This window comes from Pongo abelii, chromosome 3 (assembly GCF_028885655.2).
Source record: "Pongo abelii isolate AG06213 chromosome 3, NHGRI_mPonAbe1-v2.0_pri, whole genome shotgun sequence".
In the NCBI taxonomy this organism is placed as follows: Eukaryota; Metazoa; Chordata; class Mammalia; order Primates; family Hominidae; genus Pongo; species Pongo abelii.
In genome coordinates, this window is record NC_071988.2 from 202379372 (window position 1) to 202403282 (window position 23911).

At 37.4% G+C, this 23911-nt stretch overlaps 1 protein-coding gene and 1 long non-coding RNA gene across 2 annotated transcripts in view; one reads left to right on the plus strand and one right to left on the minus strand.

The window, feature by feature from the left end:
• The window catches only part of TENM3 (teneurin transmembrane protein 3), a 2759728-nt gene that overhangs the window by 36176 nt on the left and 2699641 nt on the right, over positions 1–23911 (plus strand). The window lies entirely within an intron of this gene.
• LOC129058832 (uncharacterized) lies at positions 80–23672 on the minus strand. The gene is made up of 3 exons (XR_008524246.1): positions 23218–23672; positions 8360–8615; positions 80–439 (listed from the first exon to the last, which is right to left on the minus strand). It is a non-coding gene; the product is annotated as an uncharacterized LOC129058832 (long non-coding RNA).

A 23911-nucleotide genomic window follows, 5' to 3' on the forward strand; every position in this document is an offset into this window, starting at 1 on the left:
TCCAGCCTGGGTGACAGAACGAGACCCTGTCTCAAAAAAAAAAAAAAAAAAAAAAGTACAGAGATTTTAGTTGTTCTTTCTCAAAGCTCCCAACTTCTTTTTTCACACATTTGTCTCTATATTCTATTTATTTATTTTTCACTAGAAAAAATTACTTCTGAGATTTCTGACAAACTAAAGACGCTACGCATGATGCCTCCCCCATTCTTTTGACTGTGTTTCTGTTGTTTGCTGACTTAAGTATGTTGAAAATCTTTCAATTTTATGTGACCGAAATGCTGGATGAAACACAAAGTGAAAATCCATTTTGTCCTATGGTCCTGGATAGGAGGCCATCCTTGATCACCATGGGCAATAGTCAGGCCTGGAGTTATCTTGAGAGAAGGATCCTAATGATCTGCAACAGCTGTGGCACCTGCTTACTCACAAAGCTTTCCTCCTATGGATAAAAGACAAGGATCAAGAGTACCAAAATATTTCAACAATCTAGCTACCCCTCTTCCTAGTCAATGATCTTAAGCCCTCCAAGAGATTACAGGACCCTTAGAGAATAGAATATGAGACCTCAAGAAGCAAGTTTAGAAGGGAAACTAATACTTTCAGAACGTTGTTCTGTGATCTAATTCTCAGAATCCACTAATGCTATGCCTTGCCTAAAACTATTTCTGCCTTATTGCTTTCTACTCTTTTCCTTTTTTCTGAAAGCAGTATTTTTATATAGCAGCCATACTAGAAAAGATATTCACCAAAATGAGATATGGATGTCTGATTATGGTATACTTCTATTAGTATTTTATTTTTTTAGAACTAAAGCATCTATTAAAATAATGCTCATTTCAGAGAATTCTTAGGAAATATTATTTACTCTCATCATCCAGATGCAGACATTCATGGTCTGGAATATTTTTATAAGAGTTACACAAAAATGACTGTCATATTTAAATACTCATCTGGCTGTCCCTCCTGAATTTATACTGTGTATCTTTAGAAATTAACAATTTGCAGATATATTTAACTAAATACAGAAGCAGAATCGATTCTCCATATTTGTTGACTGACAGAATGGTGGAACCATAGCAGCATTATCCCAACAGTTATGATTAGCAGAGCCCTTTACCTTCTGATTCCATAAAAGCACACCGAACATGTTAATGTAGATATAATGCAGTCTTCAAAGGATTAACATTCCATTTTGCAAAAGATATTTTCCAGAATCTCGGAAGTAAGTGACATCTTTTCAACTTTTTAAAAACTTTTATTTTAGTTTCAGGGGTACATGTGGAGTTTGTTTCTATAGATAAATGGCATGTTACAGGGGTTTGGTGTACATACTATTTCATTACTCAGTTAATAAGCAAAGTACTCAAAAAGTAGTATTTTGATCCTCACTTTCCACCCACCGTCCAAGTAGGCCCCAATGTCCTCAAGTAGGCCCCAATGTCTGTTGTTCCCCTCTTTGTGTCCTTGTGTATTCAGTGTTTAGCTCCCACTTAAAAGTTTTAGTTCTCTGTTCCTGCATTAGTTCTGTTTGGATAACGGCCTCCACCTTCATCCATGTTGTTGCAAAGGATACGATCTTGTTCCTTTTATGGCAGCGTAATATTCCATTGTGTATATGTACCACATTTTCTTTATCTGGGCTACTGTTGATGTGCATTTAGATTGATTCCATGTCTTTGCTATTGTGAATAGTGCTGTAGTGAACATACACGTGCATGTGTCTTTATGGTAGAATGATTTATATTCCTTTTATTATGTACCCAATAATGCGACTGCTGGATCAAATGGTAGTTCTGTTTCAGGTTCTTTGAGAAGTCACCAAACTGCTTTCCATAGTAGCTGAAATAATTTGCATTCTCATCAACAATATGTACGAGTTCCCTTTTTTTTCCATAGCCTTGCCAGCATTTGTTATTTTTGGACTTTAATAATTGCCATTCTGACTGGTGTGAGACAGTATTTCATTATGATTTTGATTTGTGTTTCTCTAATGATTACTGATTATAAGAATTTTTGCATATGCTTGGACATATATATGTCTTCTTTTGTAAAGTGTTCATCTCCTTTGCCCACCTTTTAATGGGGTTGTTTTTGGTATGTTAATTTGTTTAAGTTCCTTACAGATTCTAGATACTAAACCTTTGTTGGATGCATAGTTTGCAAATATTTTCTCCCATTCTGTAGGTTGTCTGTTTACTCTGTTGATAGTTTCTTTTGCTGTGCAGAAGCTGTCAGTTTAATTAGATCCCATTTGTCAATTTTTATTTCTGTTGCAATTGCTTTGGTGTCTTTGTCATAAAATCTTTCCCATAGCCCATGTCTAGAGTGGTATTTCCTAGGTTTTCCTCAAGAGTTTTTATAGTTTTAGGTTTTACATTTAAGTCTTTAATCCATCTTGAGTTGAGTTTTTTACATGGTGCAAGGAAGGGATCCAGTTTCAATCATCTGCATATGGCTAGCCCGTTTTCCCACTACCATTTTCTGAATAGGGAGTCGTTTTTCCACTGCTTGTTTTTGTTAACTCTGTTGAAGACAAGATGGTTGTAGGTATGCAGCCATATTTCTGAGCTCTGTATTCTCATTGGTCTATGTATCTGTTTTTGTACCAGTTCCATGCTGTTTTGGTCACTGGAGCCTTGTCGTATAATTTGAAGTCGGGTAATGTGATACTTTCAGATTTGTTCTTTGCTTAGGATTGCTTTATCTATTTGGTCTCTTTTTTGGTTCTATATGCATTTTAGAATTATTTTTTCTAATTCCGTGAAAAAATGTCATTGGTAATTTCATAGGAATAGCACTAAATTTGCTTTGGGCAGTATGGCCATTTTAACCATATTGATTTTTGCTATTCATGAGCATGGAATGTTTTTCCATTTGTTTGTGTCATCTCTGATTTCTTTCAGAACTGTTTTGTAATTGTTGTATAGAGATATTTCGCTTCCCTGATTATCTGCATTCCTAGATATTTTATCTTGTTTTGTGGCTATTGTGAACAGGATTGTGTTCTCAATTTAGCACTCAGCTGGGACATTAATGGTTTATAGAAATGCTACTGATTTTGTAGATTGATTTTGTTTCCAGAAACTTTGCTGAAGTTGTTTATCAGATATAGGAACTTTGGGGCAGACACTGTGGGGTTTTCTAGGTGTAAAATCATATCACCTGCAAACTGGGAGAGCTTGACTTCCTTTCTTCCTATTTGGATGCCTTTATTTATTTCTCTTGCCTGAATGCTCTGGCTAAGACTTCCAATCCTATGTTGAATAAGAGTGGTGAGAGAGAGCATCCTTGCCTTATTCTGGTTCTCAAGGGGAATGTTTCCAGCTTTTGACTATTCAGTATGATGTTGGCTATGGATTTGTCACAGATGGATCTTATTATTTTGAGGTATGTTCCTTCAATGCCAAGTCTGTTGAGTTTTTTAACATGAAGGGATGCTGAATGCTATCAAAAGGCTTTTCTGCATTTACTGCAGTGATTATGTGTTTTTTGTTTTTAGTTATGTTTATGTGATAAATTACAATTATTGATTTGTGTATGTTCACTCAAACTTGCATCCTAGTGATAAGGCCTATTTGATCATGGTGGATTAGCTTTTTGATGTGCTGCTGGATTCAGCTTTCTTGTGTTTTGTTGAGAATTTTTGCATGTATGTTAATCAAGGTTATTGACCTGAAGTTTTCTTTTTTTGTTATCTTTGCCAGGTTTTTGTATCAGGATGATGCTGGTCTCATAGAATGAGTAGGGAGGAATCCCTCCTCCTAAGTTTTTTGGAATAGTTTCAGTAGTAATGGTCCCAGGTATTCTTTATATATCTCATAGAATTTGGCTTTGAATTTGTCTGGACCTGGGCTGCTTCTGGTTGGTAGGCTTTTTATTACTGACTCAATTTTGAAATTTTGTATTGGTTAGTACAGGGTTTGAATTTATTCCTGGTTCAGTCTAGGGAGCTTGCATATGTCCAGGAATTTATGCATTTCTTCTTGGTTTTCCAGTTTGGGTGCACAGACATTTTTGTAGCTGTCTCTGATTCTTTTTTGTATTTATGCGGGGTCAGTGATGATGTCCCCTTTGTTATCTCTGGTTGTGTTTATTTGGATCTTCTCTCCTTTTTTTATTATTCTAGTGGTTGATCTATCCTATTTATTCTTTCAAAAAAAAAATTTGTGATTTTGTTAGTCTTTTGTATGGTTTTTCATGTCTCAGTTTCATTCAGTTCAGCTCTGATTTTGGTTATTTCCTGTCTTTTGCTAGCTTGGGATTGGTTTACTCTTGTTTTCCTAGTTCCCATAGGTGTGAAATTTGTTTGGTTGTTAATTTGAGAGCTCTCTAACTTTGTGATATGGGCATTTTTTAGTGCTATAAACATTCCTATTAGCACTGCTTTAGCTGTGTCCCAGAGATTATAGTATGTTGTATGTTTGTTTTCACTAATTTCGATGAAGTTCTTGATTTTGGTTTTAATTTTATTGTTTACCCAGAAGTCATTCAGGAGTAGATTGTTTAATTTCCATGTAATTGTGGGGCTTTGATCTATCTTCTTAGTATTGATTTATATTTTCATTGCTCTATGGTCCAAGAGTGTGGTTCATATGATTTGGTTTTTTTTTGGATTTGCTGTTAGTTGTATTATAGCCAATTGTTTGGTAGATTTTAGAGTATTGCCTCATGCAGGTGAGAATAATGTTTATTCTGGTTTTTCGTTTGTTTGTTTTTTGTGTGGCAAGTTCTATAGATGTTTGTTAGGTCCACTTGATCAAATCTTGAGTTCACTCATTCAGCCACATGGCTTCTCTGTGTTTCCTAGGGTTTGCAGTAAAGCTCCCTCTTAGTTTTCTGCCTGGGTGATCTGTCTAATACGGACAGCGGGATGTTGAAGTCTCCCGCTATTATTGTATAGTTATCTAAGCCTCTTTGTAGGTCTCGAAGAACTTGTTTTATGAATCTGAGTGTTCCTGTGTTGGGTGTATATACATTTATGATAATTAAGTCTTCTGGTTGAATCAAATGCTTTACCATTATGTAATGTCTTTCTTTGTCTTTTTTGATAATTGTTGATTTAAAGTCTGTTTTAATAGCAACCTCTGCTTTTTTGTTTGTTTTGTTTTTGCTTTACTTTGTAGACTTCATCCCTTTCTTTGAGCCTATGGTTGTCATTGCATGTGAGATGTGTCTCTTGAAGAAAGCATTCAGTTGGGTCTTGTTTTTTTTATCCAATCTGCAACTCTATGACTTTTAATTATGGCATTTCACCCATTTAATTTCAAGGTTAATATTGATATGTTCAGATTTATTCCTGTTATTGTGTTGTTGCTGGTTATTATGCAGACTTGATTGTGTAGTTACTTTATAGTGTCCATAATCTATGTACCTAAGTGTGTTTTTGTGGTGGCCAGTAATGGTGTTTTTTTTCAATGTTTAACACTCCCTTAAGTACCTCCTGTAAGGTACAGGAGGGAATTTGATTGGTGGTAACAAATTTCCTTAGCATTTGTTGTCTGAAAAGGATCTTATTTCCCCTTCATTTATGAAGCTTACTTTGGCTGGATATGCAATTCTTGGTTGTAGTTCTTTTCCTTTAATAATGCTGTATATAGGCCTCCAGTCTCTTCTGGCATGTGGGGTTTCTACTGAAAGGGCCACTGTTAGCCTGATGGGGTTCCCTTTGTTGGGGCTCTGCCCCTTCTCTGTAGCTGCCTTTAATATTTCTCTCTTTCATGTTAACCTTGGAGAATCTGATGCCTGTGTATCTTGGAGATGGTCGTCTTCTATAGTATCTCACAGGGGTTCTCTGAATTTCCTGAATTTCCCTCAAGGTTGGGGAAATTTTTTGTGAATGATATCCTCAATATGTTTTCAAGTTGCTTGTTCTCTCTCCCTCTCTTTCAGGGATGCCAGTGAGTCATAAATTTGGTCTCCATACATAATCCCATATTTCTTGGACATTTTGTTCATTCTTTTTTCTTTATTTTTGCATGTCTGAATTAATTTCCAGAACCAGTCTTAGAGCTCTGAGAATCTTTTCTCAACTTGATCTAGTCTGCTGTTAATACATTCAGTTGTATTATGAAATTCTTGGAGTATGTTTTTCAGCTCAATTATGATCAGTTTTGTTCTTTCTTAAAATGGCCATTTTGTCTTTCAGCTCCAGTATCATTTTATTATAATCCTTGGATTCCTTGGAGTGGGTTTCAACTTTCTCCTGAATCTTGATGATCTTCATTCCTATTCATATTCTGAATTCTGTGTCTGTCACTTCAGCCATTTCAACCTGGTTAAGAACGATTTATGGGGAACTAGTCATTTGGAAGAGAGAAGACGCTCTGGCTTTTAGAGTTGCCAGAGTTTTTGTGCTGGTTCTTCCTCATCTGTGTGGTCTGGTGTTCCTTTAACTATGGTGTAAGTTGAGTAAAGTCAGTTGACTTCCTTTTTGGTTGTTTTCAGAGGGCTGAGGCTTTGCGCTGCATCTTGATTTGTGGTTGAATTCTTGTCCTTGATTTCTTGGGAGCAGGTGTGTCAGCAGAGTGTTTTTGGTATGGCAGTTTGGGCTGGTGCCCAGTAGATGGCGGATAAGCATAATGGATGGTAGGTAGGCACTTGTTCAGCCAGGTGGCTTCTCTGTGTTTCCTAGGGTTTGCAGTCAAGCTGCCTCTCAGTTTTCTGAGTGTGGACTCCTCTGCCACTCAAATGCTGGCTGCAGATCTTGGATTGGCACTCTCAGGCTGCACACCACACCGCAGCCCTGGGGTGAGCTCAGGCTTTATGTTCCCTCCCCAGCTTGGGGGCAGCAAGGACAGGGATCTCAGCAGTGGCAGAGGACCTTTCACTTGTCCCTTGAGATTCCGCCCCAGAGAAACACAGAGCTGCTACCAGTTGGAGCCATCAGCCTGGGCTGGGGCGGCTGTGTTGTGGGCCCAAGCCAGGGCGCCCTGCCTAGTGATGAGTAGGGGTGTGGGGTGCTTATGGGGAAGACAGACTGGCTTCTTCTCCTTAGGGCGGCTGACGCTTGCTCGAGGTGTGAGTAAAGCATCAGGGTCTTCGTAACTTCCCCAGTCCAAGGGCAAGAGGGGCAGAACCATTGCAGTAGCAGTGGCAGAGTGGCTTTCATTTGCTTCTGAGAGCTCCACCCCAGAGAAACGTGCAGAGCCGCTGTCAATGGGATGTTCAGCCAGGGCGGCTACAGTGTCAGCCCAAGCTGAAGGCCCTACTTGGGGGTTGGGGGCTCACAAAGAAGAGAGACTGAGTTCCCTGGTGTGCTGGTGGTTCAAGTGAAGCCTTCCTGCTCTTTGTTCCTTCCCCAGTCCCAGGACAGCAAGAGCAGAACGGCTGCAGTGGTGGTGGCAGAGGGGCTGTCATTGCCTCTGGGAGCTCCATCCACCCCAGGGAAACACAGAGACACTACCAGTGGGAATGCTTAGTAGGGAGTGGGGCAGCTGGTCTTCCATCCCGAGGGGCTGGGGGAGGTGCTGCCTGGTGAACAGAAAGGAGTGGAGGCTCACGGGGAAACGGGGAAGAAAGCCTGGGTTCCTCTCCTTATGGTGGCTTCAGTGTGCCTGAGATGTCAGCAGTGCGATCTGGCCCGTTTTCCTTCTCCAGCCTGCGGGCAGTAAGGGTGGTCCTGCTGCAGCTGCGATGGGAGAGGGGCTGTAGGTTGTCTCTGCTATTCTCCCCGCCCCCTCCCCAGAGAAAAGCAGAGCCTCCACTGACTGAAGTGATCAGGCCGGGGAAGGAGGGTTGTGCTGGGAGCCCAGGTCAGGAGGCCCTGTGCAGTGAGGAATAACAGGGGCAGGGACCCGCGTGGAAAATTGGCCACCTTTACCTAAGACAGCCTTGCGGTGCTGGGGGCCTGCGTTAGTCCTTAATCACTTTGCTCCAGCTGAGCCTGAGGGCAGCAGGAGCGGGACTGTGGAGCAGCAAAACCTGCAGGCCTGCCTGTGTGTTCTCTGGGATCACTGTCTCAGGGAAGGGCAGGGCTACCACTGCCCTGAGAGTACAGGCGGCACTGCGGTGGTCACGCCAGGCTCCCAGTCCGGTGGACCTTGTCCGTCCAGGTGCAGTGGAGGCAAGGCCTGCGGCCTGTCGCTGCTCAGCCCTATAGATTCAGCCCCTTTCCTAGGGACGTGTGAGGGAACCTGGCCTCCACTGTTGCTGGAGCTGCAGCCCCTGGTTGCTACCAGAGTTCCCAGGGGTCCAAGATCCCCGGACTCTGCGTGTGTCTGAGCAGCAGCTCTGCCCGGACTCCTCGCAGCTCTCCGTGTCAGTCTGGAGGCCCTGGCTGTGCCAGGGGGTTCATCTCCTGAGCCCAGGGTTGCAGAGGTCTGCAAGAAGTGTGGGACCCCGAGGGCTCTCCCTTACTCACCGTTTCCCGGCATTGGGGAGCCTCCCCCTGAGTCTGTGCCAGTCCTGAGGGGGTAGCTGCCCTGTCTCGCTCTTCTATGTTCTTTGTGGATTGTGTTGCTTCCTTGATTAACCCCAGTGTGTCCGCCTGGCCCATCCAGTTGAGGAGCTACTGCTCACTTGTACCTCTTTCTCTTTTCCATGAGCGCAGTGCACACTGCTGCTTCTACTCAGCCATCTGGGGCCCCAGTCTCAGTATTTTCATTTCATTAGACTACCTAGGAAAAAAATGAGTAAAGTAGTTTTAGCCATTGGACACTCACTATGGTAGATTTTGCAGGCAGAACAACCTTCTTGATGGTTCCACATATGGAGTACACAGACATTAGAAGCCCTTATCACATATATTCTGGTAACTTTCATTTTGCATAAATATTCTGTCACTTTTATCAAAATGGTTTGTTATCCTTGATTTTTTCCCCCAACATTGTATAAATAGGATATCCACTCATTTTGTAAGCTATTTAGGTCAGCCTTCCAGAGACAGTAAAATAGATAATGAATTTCAAAGTTATGTACAAAATAGTATAGCAGCCCAATATTTTTGAAAGGCACATTGTTTTACATAGAAAATAAAATGAAAGAAATGTTTTCTCACTATTGATAGACTCACACCTTTACTGGCACTGTATTCTTTTATTAGTTGACATTGATCAGTTATTCCAGAAAATATGCTCAAGGTTGTATTAACTGACCTTTGTTGACTCCATGTGTCTATGGAACTTTATATATATTTCATAATATCTGACTTTAGAACTTAACGTATTAACCAACTATTGAATCTGGATTCTATAAGTCATTTTGTATAACATATCCTTTGAAATATACACAACCAGGGTCAAGGCTCTTGTGTTCCTTGTCTCCTCTCTGTCTTTGTCTTTATACCTGTGGACCAAAAAGTGTATGGGCCTGGTATCCTGGATCCTTTTGATTATGCAGATTACATCGATTAGTCTTTTAATCATTTATACTTCTTAATTGCTTCTGCATCTGGCAGAAAACATTAGATGCAGGCATTAATATTTTGTTATACAAGTCACAGGAGGAATTTAGTGGAAATTCTTTGACTCTGTGTTTGTGATAGAAGTGAGTAAAGGTAATACTTTTTTTTTTTTAAATGTGTCTCCAAATGCCAACATCTGCTCAGGAAGAAAAAAAGGACATTTGTCCCAACGTTTGCATTATTTCCTAAATATAGAACTCTTTGGATTATTTTTAATTTAATAACTATTTTTTAAAAAGACTTAATGCATGTAACATCTAAATAAAGAAAAACATAATTTATATAACTAAACAAAGTTAGTGCTATATGAGTAAATGCTAACAGATTGTTCACCTATAAGTGCCTACAGCCTTCCTAATTTAAGCTTGGGGCTACATTCTGGATTCACACATTCTTTGCCCAAAGGTAAATTATTGTTAAAAGGTAAAGAGAATATCTATTCAGCTGTTTTTGGGTGAGGATATGACGTATTTTAGCTGTACAAGTGGTGTAAATTTTAATGTGTACATTTTTACTTTAGATGAATTTAGAAATTGAAGCCTGACCTATACAGATTACTTAAGTTAAAAATGGTTTGCCAAATTTAAGTATAGTAATCTGAAGCATGATAGATTAAATGTAAAATTCAATATCTGAAATATATTTCCTTTGCTTTTTAAGAAAAAAGTATCATCTTGGGGAAAAATATGTCTTTCCAAATCAAAGTTTAGATTATACATTATAATACAAAATTTTACCTTAAAAGAAATACAATTCTTAAGTTCTAAAATGAAAAAGTAAGCAATGAAACAACACTTACATGTGTTAGTATCACTGTTATTTCAGGAAGCAAACTAAAAGAGGGTGTGAACATTTCTACACATCAACATCCACAAAAGTATCTTTGTAATGTAGTGGGTGTAAGAATGACTTGATAGGACTTCAGAAAAATGTAAATCTCTGTGATTTCTCCTGGGGATTCTGACTCCTTTGTATGCAGTAGGGCCCAACAATCTGTATTTTAAATAAACAAATCATATAATACAGAGACCACTTCGAGACTCACTGATATGGGAATGATTTTCTACTTTTCCATGTATGTGAGCTTTAATTTTAAAATCAAATATATGTCTAATTATCGATATGATTTATTTTAGAAATTGATTTCTCTTAATTACACCAAAGGAAGTTTTGTTGTCGTTTTGTTTTGCTTTTTGATAAGTCATCATAGGTATTTGGAAATAATTCCCAACATTATAAAGAAAAACACATATTTTTCAAGTGACTGCTGTTTGTTTGCTACTTTGCTAAGCTATGGCAACCAAAATGTTAAAAATCCCTGCTTTCTGAGGGTGTTTAATCTGGCTAGGTAATTAAAGCACCTAGATCAAAATGTTAAAGAGTCTAAAAGATTGTAAGATGGTATATTCTAAGACTCTCAAGACCCCACTGGTAAATAGAGACCATTAAATTAGGAATCAGAAAACATGACTTTGGTTACTCTCTGTGCCTCTCAACAGTTCTCCGCTGTGTGTAAGTCTTTTAACATTTGCACTGAATCTACCTTGTATCCATTACAATTAGTATGAAAATACTCCACTTTTACAAATCACTAGCTTACAGTGGGATATGTGTGCAATCATCTGTATAAAATATCATGTTATAAATAATTTAGTAAATATATGATAATATGATTATTAAGGGTTTTAGGAGTTAAAGGCTAAAATATGTTAAAATGCTAAGGTAATTGAAGAATGTATCGGAAAATTAATGCAAAGAAAAGATTTGAACGACTAGAAAAATGGTGAGCACAGCTGGTTATGAAAAAGTGTAACTCTGAGATACTTTTGAGAAAATTCTCAAAAATATTTGTAATATTAAAGCAGAATTAGAGAGATCTCCCACACACTATAATTTAAGGCATTATTTTAATAGTCTATATGTTCTTTTTATTGTCAGGGTTATTCATTACCTATATATTTATATATAAAACCTAATTGTAAATTAATAGCAATGAAATATTATACATGCATAAGGGAATGAATTATGGTTACTAAGGGAAACCTTAATTTAAATTTTCTTGTTTGATTATATGAAAATCTCAACTCTAAAAATTTATTCACGTAAAATTTTATTTTAAATTCACACACATTAATTATATTGAATTAAATTGTAGAGATCATTACCCAGTCTTATTTCTGCTAATGTTTCTACTTACTACTTATAAAGAATTCTGCATCTAAAATTCAGTATGTTAATTAACCAATGCTTATCAAATAGATCTACAAGTAAATCACCACATTAAAAGCTTTATGCGAGGAAGCAAAAATAAGATAAAGCCCTAATGTTTAAGGAGCATAAAATCTAGTTGTAGGGATAAAATATGCACGGCAAGATTTGTATGGCAGTAGAATCACTGTGTAACTAATATTAGCAAAGTTGACCGGATAAAAGTTACAGCAGTTCAAAAGTGAAACGTGTCTTATAAACCGGACTACCTGAAAAAGTGTAAGGCTTGACTCACACGTTCAAGATAGGCTTTATATTGGCAGGGAGGGCGTTTCAGCATGGCCCATTGGTATGTGCAAAATACGGTGATAGCAATATTGGAGTAAACAGCACAGGGATTCTTCTCAGCTGGGCATCAGAGCCTATGGCTTAATGAAGAAATGAGCTCCTTTTCTGTGTTAGTCGTTCTTCAAATATGGGGCAATCTCTGTGCTTCTGGTCTTTGCACTGGTTCTCTAGTCCCCCTGCCTGTGTCCCTGCAATTATTTGCTGACTCACTTTGTTTTTTTTGATGTTGTTGTTGTTGTTGCTGCAAATGACAAGATTTCATTCTCTATTATGTCTAACTAATATTTAAGTGTATATATACCACATTTTAAAAACTTATGTATCCATTGATGGGCACTTAGGTGAATCTCTCTCTATTGTCTTCTGTGCCATCCCTTTAGGATCTACCAGTCTGTCTTCATTTTTACTTATTTGCTGGCAGATGACAAGACTTGATTCCCCAGATCAAATTTCAGAAATCTCCCAACAAGAAAATATCATGTTAATGGTTTGATGTAGTACCTTACACACACACACATATCTATATGCAGACACCACAAATATCATTGTTAACAGTTTGATATAGTACCACACACACACACACACACATCTATATGCACACACCACTTTTTTGAATAATAAAATTTGGTTGTTACTCTTCACAATTTTTTTTCCACATAATAAGCTTCCTCCTGGCATGTTTATTCTTTGCTTGTGAATGAGGCTTCTCAAACTTTGGTGTCCTAATCTGCAAAACGGGGCCAGTAATAGCTCACAAGTTTGTTTTAGGAATGGAATAGAATGAGATGACATTTGGAAAAAGCTTCAAGCACAGTCTCTGGGCCTCAGTACCTTCACATGCGTTATTATGTTTCTAAATTTCCAATTGCTGAGCTCTGACCTATATGGATATGTTCCATGTCTTCCTCTTAGATTCTTTTTGCAAGACATTTGCCTGAGGAATGACTAGAAGTTGCCAAACCCATTTGTTCACTGATTCATACTCTCACGTAACCTCAAGCTGTCATTTTCAGATCATACACACCCATATATCACATCTCTATTCATTCATTTATTATAAGAATAGGGTTTTGCTATGTTGCACAGGCTGGTCTCAAACTCCTGGTCTCAAGCCATCCTCCCTCCTTGGCCTCCCAAATTTCTGGTGTTACAGGTGTGAGCCACTATGTCGGGCCCACATCCCTCTTTCTGAATAAAAAATTCCCATTTTTTGAATACGATTTCTAAGACACAGTAACATCGTGGGTGTCGTGAGTATGGGCAATGAAGTGAATTGAAAGATGAAATCATAATTTAAAATTCAGAACTGGGCAATGACACATATGGAAAAAAAGACATTCCAAGGAGGACTTGTTTGTTGGGAAGTAGGAAATATGGGTAATGGAAATATAAGGTTGGTTCTAGATAGATTTTACTTGATATTCCATCAGGCTGTCACAGTGGAAACATTAAGAAGACATGTGAAAATAAACCCAGAGCTCAGAGAAGAGGACTGCAGAAGGCATGTCTGTAATTTAGGAATTACTTCCACACATGCCATGGGACAAATCGTGATAATGTTTGAATTCTCAAAATTTGATATGAAAAATATGATACATCCTTGAATATTTCCATAGTCAATTGCAAGTAATCTTGAATTTGAGTCTGTTTTTACACTTGCTGCACAGTTTGGATATAGTACTCGCTTTCCTCATCAAGAATCTGGGAAAAATCTAAGACTGTCCTCCTCTTTCAAGGAAAAATAGTATAGAACGTGACTGAAGCAGGAACTGAGGCATGAGTCACAGAAGGCCTATGGAATATAAAGGATTAATATTCAATGAGTACTTACCATGTGTTATACACCCCTCTATTATTTCCAATGTATTTACTCATTTAATCCTAACGAAAATTCTGTGAGTCATGCTGTCATTAGCGTCATTCTACAGATGAGGACGCTGGAGCACAGGGAACTTCATACACGTTCCAGGGTCCCTGTGGTGAGTGGCATGAGATCCTGGCCGGCCTGACTCCAAATCTGAGCTCTGAACCCTTACTGACTTTAAAACAGTAAAACTACATGTGAAATGTCTGTGTTAGGAAAATGGAAAAGGAAATCAACAATCAAAGTAAAATCAGTGTCCTGGGCAGTACATTGCCTTAGAAGAAGAAAAGAACATTTCCACTGATATGGACCTTAGGGGAATGATTTTGAATCCTAGGGAGAACATTAGGCAAAAGAGCAAAATTAGGAACGTTAAGAGCAGTTTGCATTCTAGATATCAATCAAGCTGCCTAAGGAGAGACGATTCGTTTTTCACAGAGTATCTTTGTACTTTGAGTCAAATGAAATAATTGACTACAGAGGTTAAAAAAAACTATAGCAGTAATTTAATGATATTTAAATGATAATAATATACTAAGATATATTAAACACTGAATAATGTAGGCAGTTTATCAGCTGGTTATACATACTGCATTTTTCTTAACTATACATTGCATACCTTAAGGGTAACAAACCTGTCTTAGGCTTTTCTTTCATTTTTACAATGTCAGACATATTGCTCATTCTATAGTGGATGCTCACTGACTTTATTAATTGATTGAATATTTGGATAACATAGTTCTTTTACTATTTTTAAAGACTCTGTGAATGGAACATAATTTTATTTTGCTTACAAATATTTTACTCTAATACAATGCTACAAATATTAAAACAGTCTTTCTATGATTCTTTGAGTTATTCATTCATTCATTTATTCTTCCATTCATTCAACATGTACTACTACATGCACCAAATCCCATCTTCTGTCACCTATGCAAGGAGATCAGCGTGCAACTCTCTGCTCTCCTTGTTTCTTCTCTGCTGTCATGTCTTTCTCATCAGCTGTTATTTCTTACATACATAACAAGTATTTTCTTAGTCCCACTTTCCCCTCCAGTTACAGCCCCATATCTTCATTCCTCTTTTCAGCAGAACGCCTTGCCTGAGTTCTCTTAGCCATGATCATCAATTACCTTGCTGTCAGTTTCTATTTGGTGCACGTCAATCAGATTTTGCCACACCGGTCTCTACAAATTGCGAATGTAAAGAAGCACTAACAACTGCAACACTGCCAAGTCTAAATGTCACTTCTTGGTCCACATCTTAATTGCCCCATCTGGAGCATTTGACCTGGTTGTTTCATCCTGTCTCACTGGTCATTCCTGCTAGGTCTCCTTAAAGGATTTTCCTCTTCTGACATGTGAATGTTGGAGCGCACCAGGGCTCCATCCTTGGAACTCATGACACTGGAAATCTAACCAGTCTCGTGAAAGAACTATGTCAACATTTCAAAAGAAAAGAACTGTTTTGGGTCCAACTAAGACTGAAAGTAGAAGCTCTCTTATAAGAGAAAAGATTTCTCGCTTGATCTCAAAGAGAACTTTTGAAAAGAAGGAAGGTATAGAGAGTAGCCTGTCTGAGAGATGAGAGATTTGATAAAAGAGTGATCTCGGGAATCCACCCCATACTTCAGCCTCAGTATGGAAATGAGCCTGAGCTGGCAGGAAAGGACAAGTGCAGCTTGGAAGGGAGAGTCTGCTCAAATAACTGTGTCTTTTCAGACTTAGATTTGTCAAATAAATCTTAGTATAGTTTCTAGGCTCATAAACTTGGCAAAACCAAACGTTCTATAAGTTTATATTTGTGTGTGTATGTGTGTGTGTGTGTGGAGAGAGAGAGATGTAATCTGTAGACATAGGCATGGTGAGGTAAATAAATTGACTATAGCACATAGAATAGTTATTACATGGTGGGTATTTGATGAATTGACTCATCTGTTCTATAAAACAGGGGTCCTCAACTCCCAGGCTGTGGATGTGTACCAGTCCTTGGCCTGTTAGGAACCCGGCTGCACAGCAGGAGGTGAGCGAGCATTACTGCCTGAGCTCTGCCTCCTGTCAGATCAGCATCAGCACTAGGTTCTCATAGGAGCACGAACACTATTGTGAACTCTGCATGCGAGGGATCTAGGTTGAGTGTTCCTATGAGACTCTAATGCCTGAAGATATGAGGTGGAATAGTTTCATCTCAAAATCATTGCCCCCACCACCACCACCACCCACCCCATCTGTGGAAAAATTGTTTTCCATGAAGTCAGTCTCTGGTGCCAAAAAGATTGGGGACCAATGCTATAAAATATGAATTCCACTCATGCTTATAATTTCTAAATTGAACTTTCCAGAATGATCTGTTTAAGACAAACAACCCAAAAGCACTTTAAACTTCTACAGCTAAATGCAAGAATTATCCCTTTTAGCTACTCTAAACGTTAAGCTCTACTAAACACTAATTCACAGTTTAATTACACCAGATAGACATTCTTTAAAACTTGACGACTTTGAGCTTAGTTTCAGAGTAATGTAGAGAATGCAATGGAAAGAATCATTTAACTGGAAAAAAAGTTATTTTTATTTGGGAGCTGATAATGCTCCCTCTCCTTCTGCTTCTTCAGATGCTTTGGCAGAATGTTCAAAATATATAGTATAACGTAACTAGCTTAATTTTTATTGAATTACCTTTATTAAACTATATATAAAGACTTAGGTCTTCAAGAAGTGCATGGATGGGATAATCCATCTGCTCACACAACTGTGGATGGGGACTCTGCATCCCTGGGTGGGTCCCAAGTTGTTTTGTTTATTTTTTTTAAGAATGTTTATATTAACCCCTAATAGCAATTATATCATCATTACCATTCTCTCTTCTGTCTCTCACTTTCTCTTTCCCTCTTTCTCCATACTTTCTCCCTCCCTCTGTCCTTCTTCCACATCTGTTTCTTTTAAACATTACATCGATTCCCTCTCGAATCTGAACTTACATACTGAGAACTTCACAAAAAGAAAGGGAAAATGAGAGTTCCCCCCAGATCCAGTAGAAAAATTCCAGGAACGACACAAATTGAAGATCTGCTTAAGGGGCGAATACCCTGGCCTGAACACAGTGGCAAGGTATGTATGATGCCACCACAGGGTCTACAGTGGTGAAGTGCTGTGAATATAAGCTCTTACTGGAGCCACGAGTTTGAGCAGGAATGAGTATTTCTAGTCAACTTCATTGAACTCCCTAGTCCCTCAGTTGCTTAATTTTTTTTTTTTTTTCTGTCATGCCCACTGGAACCCTTCATACCCTTCACAGTGTGGGCTCCATATTTGGTCATCAAAACTACATTTTTACCTCAATCTATGATGCCATCAACATGGCATTGGTAACAACATCTACTTTTCACATTCTTACACCCAGACACAGGGATCCATCTGGAGAAAATCATGCAGTTATGCACTTGGGAACCATTACACCTTCATTGTCTCTAGTTTCAGCCAGACATTTATCAATGCTCCCCAAGCTTCTCATAGTCATTTGTCAGCTCATGCACTCCCTCTGCCTACTGCTACCTCAAACCTTCCCCATTCTTCTCAAATTCAGATCTCTTGGCCCTTGGCAGATGATATTTTCCTTCATTTATTGAAAACATTTCAAGCATCTGGCATAGGGCTCCTACCTCACTTGAGAGCCCTCTGTCCCCAATATTATTTACAAATATATGCCTGTCTGTGCTTTTCTTATCTGTTTCCTTTTAGATTCAGAGGACAAAATCTCCTTCAAAGCCAAGTCGGTCACTCAAACTATTAACACATGCCTCATCTACTAACTCCAAGACCTGTCCATCCCCATTTTTTCTGGTGTCATGAGCTGCTCCCTGTTCTAAGAACATTTTCTCCTCTAAACAATCTTAACTCTGCAATATGTAAAAACAGAACTACCACTCCCTGGCAGGTACCTGCATATACTCACATGCCTTACACACACATAAAGCTCCCCTTGAACCATGCTTCTCACTTTAGGGCCCCTGCTGGTTACTTTCATGGAATTTTTTGGAAAAGCAATTTTCATTCACTGTCTCTAACCTTTCAACCTGAATCCCTGCTCAACCTGTTACTTTCTGGCTTATATGCTTAGTCCACACAACTATTTCAGTAAGGTTTTAACCTATTTGTCAAATCCATGAGCAATTTCAGTTGTTTTGCTAGACTTCCTTTTAACGTTATCTCTGTTAGCCAATCTCGTCTTCAAATCCCCGTTCCCATGGCTTCTGTGACACCACACTCTCCACTGGCACCTCTACCCATTCTTTTCTGTCTTTTTAAGACCTCTCATTTTTTTTTTTTTGCCCTTAAAATATTATTGCTCCATATTTTTGTCATTCTATTACTGTCATATTGATCTTCTCAACCATCGTACTGTGTCTGAAATCAGATTGATACTGTAATATCTTGGGTGTTTCCACATGGATGCCTTCCTCCGTAGTCAATGGAATTTCCAAAATTGAACCTATCATCTTTTTTTTTTTTCTAAACTGATAACATCTTCTATTTTCTCTTTTTCAGTTATGGTACTAATAGCTACATGAAATTCCTGATAGTATTAATTGTAGTACCTAGTTGACATTTATTGAGTTCATAGTAGTATGTGCCGGGCACTATGCTAGGTACTTTACATGAAATATCTCAACTAATCTTAACAGTCCTGTACAGCACATAGCACTCTACTACAATTATGTAGTTTTGGAACTAAGATTTAAGTGTGTTTAATAATTTGCCAAAAGTCACTTAGGAAGTGTGGAGGTGGGGTGCTCATTGTGGAGACATGCTGAACAACTATGGCAGACAATCTGAGCGTCATCTTTGACTTCTTTCTCTCTCTCCATTCCAAATAGCACCACATCTTGTCATTTTACTCCCCATATATTATAGTTGCAACTATATGCTTAACCTTTTCTGAACTTTACTTCTCAAATATTTCTTTCCAGCAGTTTCCAGTAATTAGATAATAACATTTCCAAACACACAAATCTGAGGGCATTTCCACATGCTCAAAATATCTTGATGTTTCCATGGCTTATCAGATAAATCTCACCTTCCTAAATATAATTTTCGTGGTCCTGTTGATTAAGCCTTGGTGTACATACATCTCCAGCCTCATTCTCCGTGGCTTCTTTCTTCTGTATTTCCATTTTTCTTTAGTAATGCAGACTGCTTGTGGCTCCCCTTATAAGCCATTCTATCACTCACTTCTGTGCCTTTGTTCTTGCTGTCATGTCTGCTTGGAAGACTTCATTCCAGCCTCTTCCCACTGAATGCAAATACCTGTCTCTGTCCCCTGCCGGTCAATTACTTGTTGAGTACTTTCTCGTTCTGATACCTCACTGCCTCTAGTAAGCTTTTTCTTGACTTCCAGAACAAAATAAAAGATTCTTTTCTTTATTTCAGCACTAACATTTTCATATTTCCATTTTTAAAAACTTGCAGCTTTGTTTTATAATTATCTATTTCTATCTAGACAGGACCTCTTGAAGTCAGCCTCTACATTCTCTTTATATTCTTGTTGCCAGGCCCCAGAGCACCCTGTTTGCTAAGGGAATTTTTAAATTTATCTTCAAGTAAGAAGTGAACTTGGAGTCAGATTTTGATTAATGGGTTTAGAAATAGGTGGAATAAGGAAGATGAAACATATTAGAGCTTGCGCTTGACTATCGTTGGTATTACATTATTTGAATATTAGATCTAACTTTTGCATTAATATTATATGTTTTTGCACTGTGCATTTTATCATATCTTTTATGAACCACTCATATATTTAGAAGATGAAACAATGGATTAGTTATGGAAACAAAATTGTGTCATAAAATTAGTTAATTTTGTGATTAATTATAAAGTGCTTTAAAAACAGCAATGGATGAGATGGCATCTGTGGTTGGCAATAGACATGCTGTGGATAATTTATTATTAAAGGGCCTTTAAAATTTAAAAAACCCAATTAAAAAAAACTTATAATTGAAGAGTATGAAATTCTTCTTTAAAAAGCAGCAATAAGATTAAGCCACATTATACAACCGCTGGGCAAATGCTGATCTCAAATAATAATAAATTATTTGCCTATTCTTTGTGTGAGTTAAATATCATTGAAACTGCTGAACTTGATAACACCTCAGGCTATCATCATGTTAGATTTCTGTGTATAATAAAGAATGGGAGACATATACAGGGGGAAACTGTAGAAATGAGAAAACAAGATAGAATGGTTTTTTTAAAAATTGTTTTTGTTTTTTTCCTGAGACCATTAACCTGTCAATGGCACCATCATATGAATTAGTTTATTCCTAACTTGATTACGTTCTTAGAACCAATTGTCACTCATTTCTAATTCTGCCCAATTATACACCCACATTAGATGGTACAGTCAAAGTTGCTTAGATCATATGAAATATACTTCCCAAAGAAATATATCCTCCTGCTTTTGCACACGGGCTTTCTTGTGAATTCCAGAATTGAATGATGATAGCTTCCAAATATCACCTTGTTCATATCTCCTTTCTAAAATAACAACTAAGGGTTGCTCTTCTATGTTAAAACTAACTGCTAAAATAGTTTTCTGCTGTGCAGTTATACAGAGATTGGGTAAAAAAAAATTTGACTTAAAAAAAAAGATGGGAAAGCAGATGCATAGAGCAGTACAGGAAAATCATCACCCTTTAAATGACCATATGTGTTTTTATTTGAAGATAAAATATGTTTCTTGATATAGAGATTTTATGACCAAATTAATTAAATTCTGATATGTTATTCTACATTTGAGTTTTTGTTATGATTTATCTACTGTTATTCGTTATGACATTTAATAGATACTTTTAAATAACTTTTGTCTGTTGACTTTCTTGTTTGTTGATTACCTGGAGGAATATTTTATAATTTATATAATTTTTAAAATTGCAAAATTCTTGAAATTGGTAAAGTTGAATTGATTGGATGATTTAAAAATGTCTCTATGCATGTCTAATAGTTCTTTTGGCATTGTTAATAGTTTTATTTTGTCTGATGAACCTTACCAGTAAAAGAAAATGTTAAGGAAGATAATTCAAAGTGCTTTGATTGGTGGGATAAAATATCCTGATGCAGTGGGAAGAAGAAGTCTTTGAGGGAACAAACAGTTTGGAGGAGAATGTGCTGTTACTTCCAGAAAAAATAACGTATTTTCCCTGGAAAAAAATAAAATCCATAGAAAGTGCCCTTGGAGGCATGGCAAATGAATGAAGACTTGGTTATGTTGAAGCAGCTTCATTCTGAGATGGAAAAAGTGACTCTTTCATTCTTAATTCTCTGGTTAGAGTCTAATAGAATTTTTGGTCTTGTCTCTGTGCCTATTCTGAGGCTCTTAGAGTCCTTAAAAGGTGAATGAATTAAAAATTATAAAGGATGTTTGTCTCATTAAATGCCACAATGTCTCTATTATTTACCTATTTCTTTGTAACAATAGGAAACTTGTTCATGGTAGAAGTTGTTCAACACTCATACACACATAGTTTTCTGCATTACTCTAATTGTGTACTTTGCAATTTAAATACTAGCAGGGAACACCAAACATTTTGCTAAATTCCGCATTGCTGAAATGAAGTTTAATAGCCAAAAAATTGCTATTGCATGTATTGCCATTGTGTATGTGTATATATATATGTGTGTGTGTATCTGTGTGTATATACACATACATATACCTATATTTCCAAATTTGTTGTGTAAGTATATTTCTTCGACTAGCAAATTTCAGATTACAAGTACTATTGAGAGTCAGATCAAACAAATTTAAAATGTATTGGCAAATTCATTTAAGCTTTTATAATAAAACTTAATTAAATCATGTTTTATTAATTTACTATTTGTGGTAATTTATTAGTGCTAAAATGAGGTTCACTTTTGTATAAGAAAAATAATTTTACTAACATGATAGAATAGAAATACAAAACACATATTCAAAGAAAAAACGACAGAGCTAGATTCCATCTCAAAAAGAAAAACACGTTTGAAGGCAAAAATCACATTGCAGGAATTAATTCACAATTTATAGACAAAAGTAGTATGCTAATTAAAATGTATATGTTAGATTTTACTTTACTAGGCAACATATTATGATTTATATTATTTCAAATGTTATTTTTAATGCTTCAATGTTATTTTCAATAATACTTATATTTATTTAAAATATTATATAATTTCAACTGTTTCTCTCAGATCAATCTCTCCCAGTTAGTAGAGAATTGACTAATTTTGTCTTTACTTCTCATCAAACTTTTATGAGATCTGAAAGAAATGATGCATGCGTTATTATTATTTTCACATTTTTGCTACCCTTTTTAATTTTGGAGATACTAATAAGCAGAAAGAAATTATCAAATAGACAACAAGATAAAGGGAAAATAATGATTTGAAGTATTATTGTAAAATCAATTCCAGAATAATTAGGTTCTATTGCAGCTGATGCAAAATTTTACTGAAATCGTGTTCGTATCTATCATCTAGGAAGTGCTAAATATCTGTAACCACTTGATTACTTTGAGGGAAATTAAATTTTCCATCAACACATCCCCTAATACTACTACTCATGTCCAGATGATTAAAGGATCAATAGGAATCCTCAATATGTAGATCTTCTTTTTATCTTCCTTGGAGCTCTTGCAGTTTAAAAGACCCCAACTTTTGCTACTCATTTTCTTTCTTATCCTTTCTCAGGCTCTGAAATTCTTGTATTTGGCTACATACTGACCAAGTTATCTGCATGTCTCAAAGACATCTCAACAAAACCTGCATTTATGTATGCACTTATTTATTGTTAAAGTGCATCATCTTTCTGGAGACTAACTTCCCCTCCAAACTTTCCTCTTGTTGTGTTGAGTGAAGAGTTTGCTGCTGGTGGGAACGCCACAGGGATGTGAACAACGCAAGAGTTTATAGCCCTGCCCCACTCACAGGAGCCTCGCTGTCCAGCCTCAGAGCTTTTCCAGATCTGTCTTCTAAGCCCAGGAGAATTCCTTGGAATTTCCAGTCTTAGTTCATGAAATAACCTCTGAACTGATTTCCCAGGTTCAAAGTTTGATCCCCTCTATCCCATATTTCATGATTCAAAAGCCATCAAAGTTTTAAATCAAAGATAAATTACACTCCCTCATTTTCTGTCTCCTATGATTTAGCCCAATCTATTTATTTTATCATCCTTTCTTTCTTAAAACTGTTGCTGTCTAATCAACTCTATTACCATTCCACAAACAATCTAGGCTTTTAGTCACCATGTCATCTGATTCTGTTGCAATGGTCTTATTCCTCTTCACTACCTGGACAATTCACCCAACTTTTAACTCCCCTTGAAGTTCTACTTACTCTTCGACAACTTTGTGCCTTTGGTGGTCATTTACCTTTATCTTTCCTGTGGTTTTACAACACATTAGGAGCCTCTTCCCCACTCCCTCCACCATAGCCAGTCTTGGTGATTTGTCTACATTCTGTTGCTTGCTAGGTTCGGGTGGATAAAATCTTACTGATTTTCATTTCTCTGATGACAAACTGAAGACTTCCTATTAGGCCTCACAGGGGTCTTTTCTGCGTCACCTCCTCTTGCTGCAGTATTAGCATCTCCCAGCCATACTCTGTACAGCCATATTCTAGTCAGGCTAAATAACAGCCCCACAATGATTCTTGGTTTCTTCAAGCTCCTAGGAATTTGCATATGCTGATTCTTCCACCTGGAACACTCTTTTCTCACAACCCCAACATCCTCACCACCATCTAGTGTATACTTTAAATAGCCGAGACTTAGACTATCACTTCACTCATACAGTCCTTGCTTATCAGGCACACAGGGGCAGGGACATCTCCTGTACTCTCATAGTACCCTGTAATTGTCCTCTCTGAGTGCTCACCATTGTGATGTAACTGTTTTTATCCCTCCTCTTAAATGTGTAGAGATAAGGGTATTATGTCAATCCTAACAACATTTTATTCCCAGCATGTTTTTTGAAACCACGGAAATTAAAGTGTAGGGTTTTTTTTTTCCCATATGTAGATTTCAAGCTTTCTGTGGACCTAAATCATGTCTTTTAATGATATTGT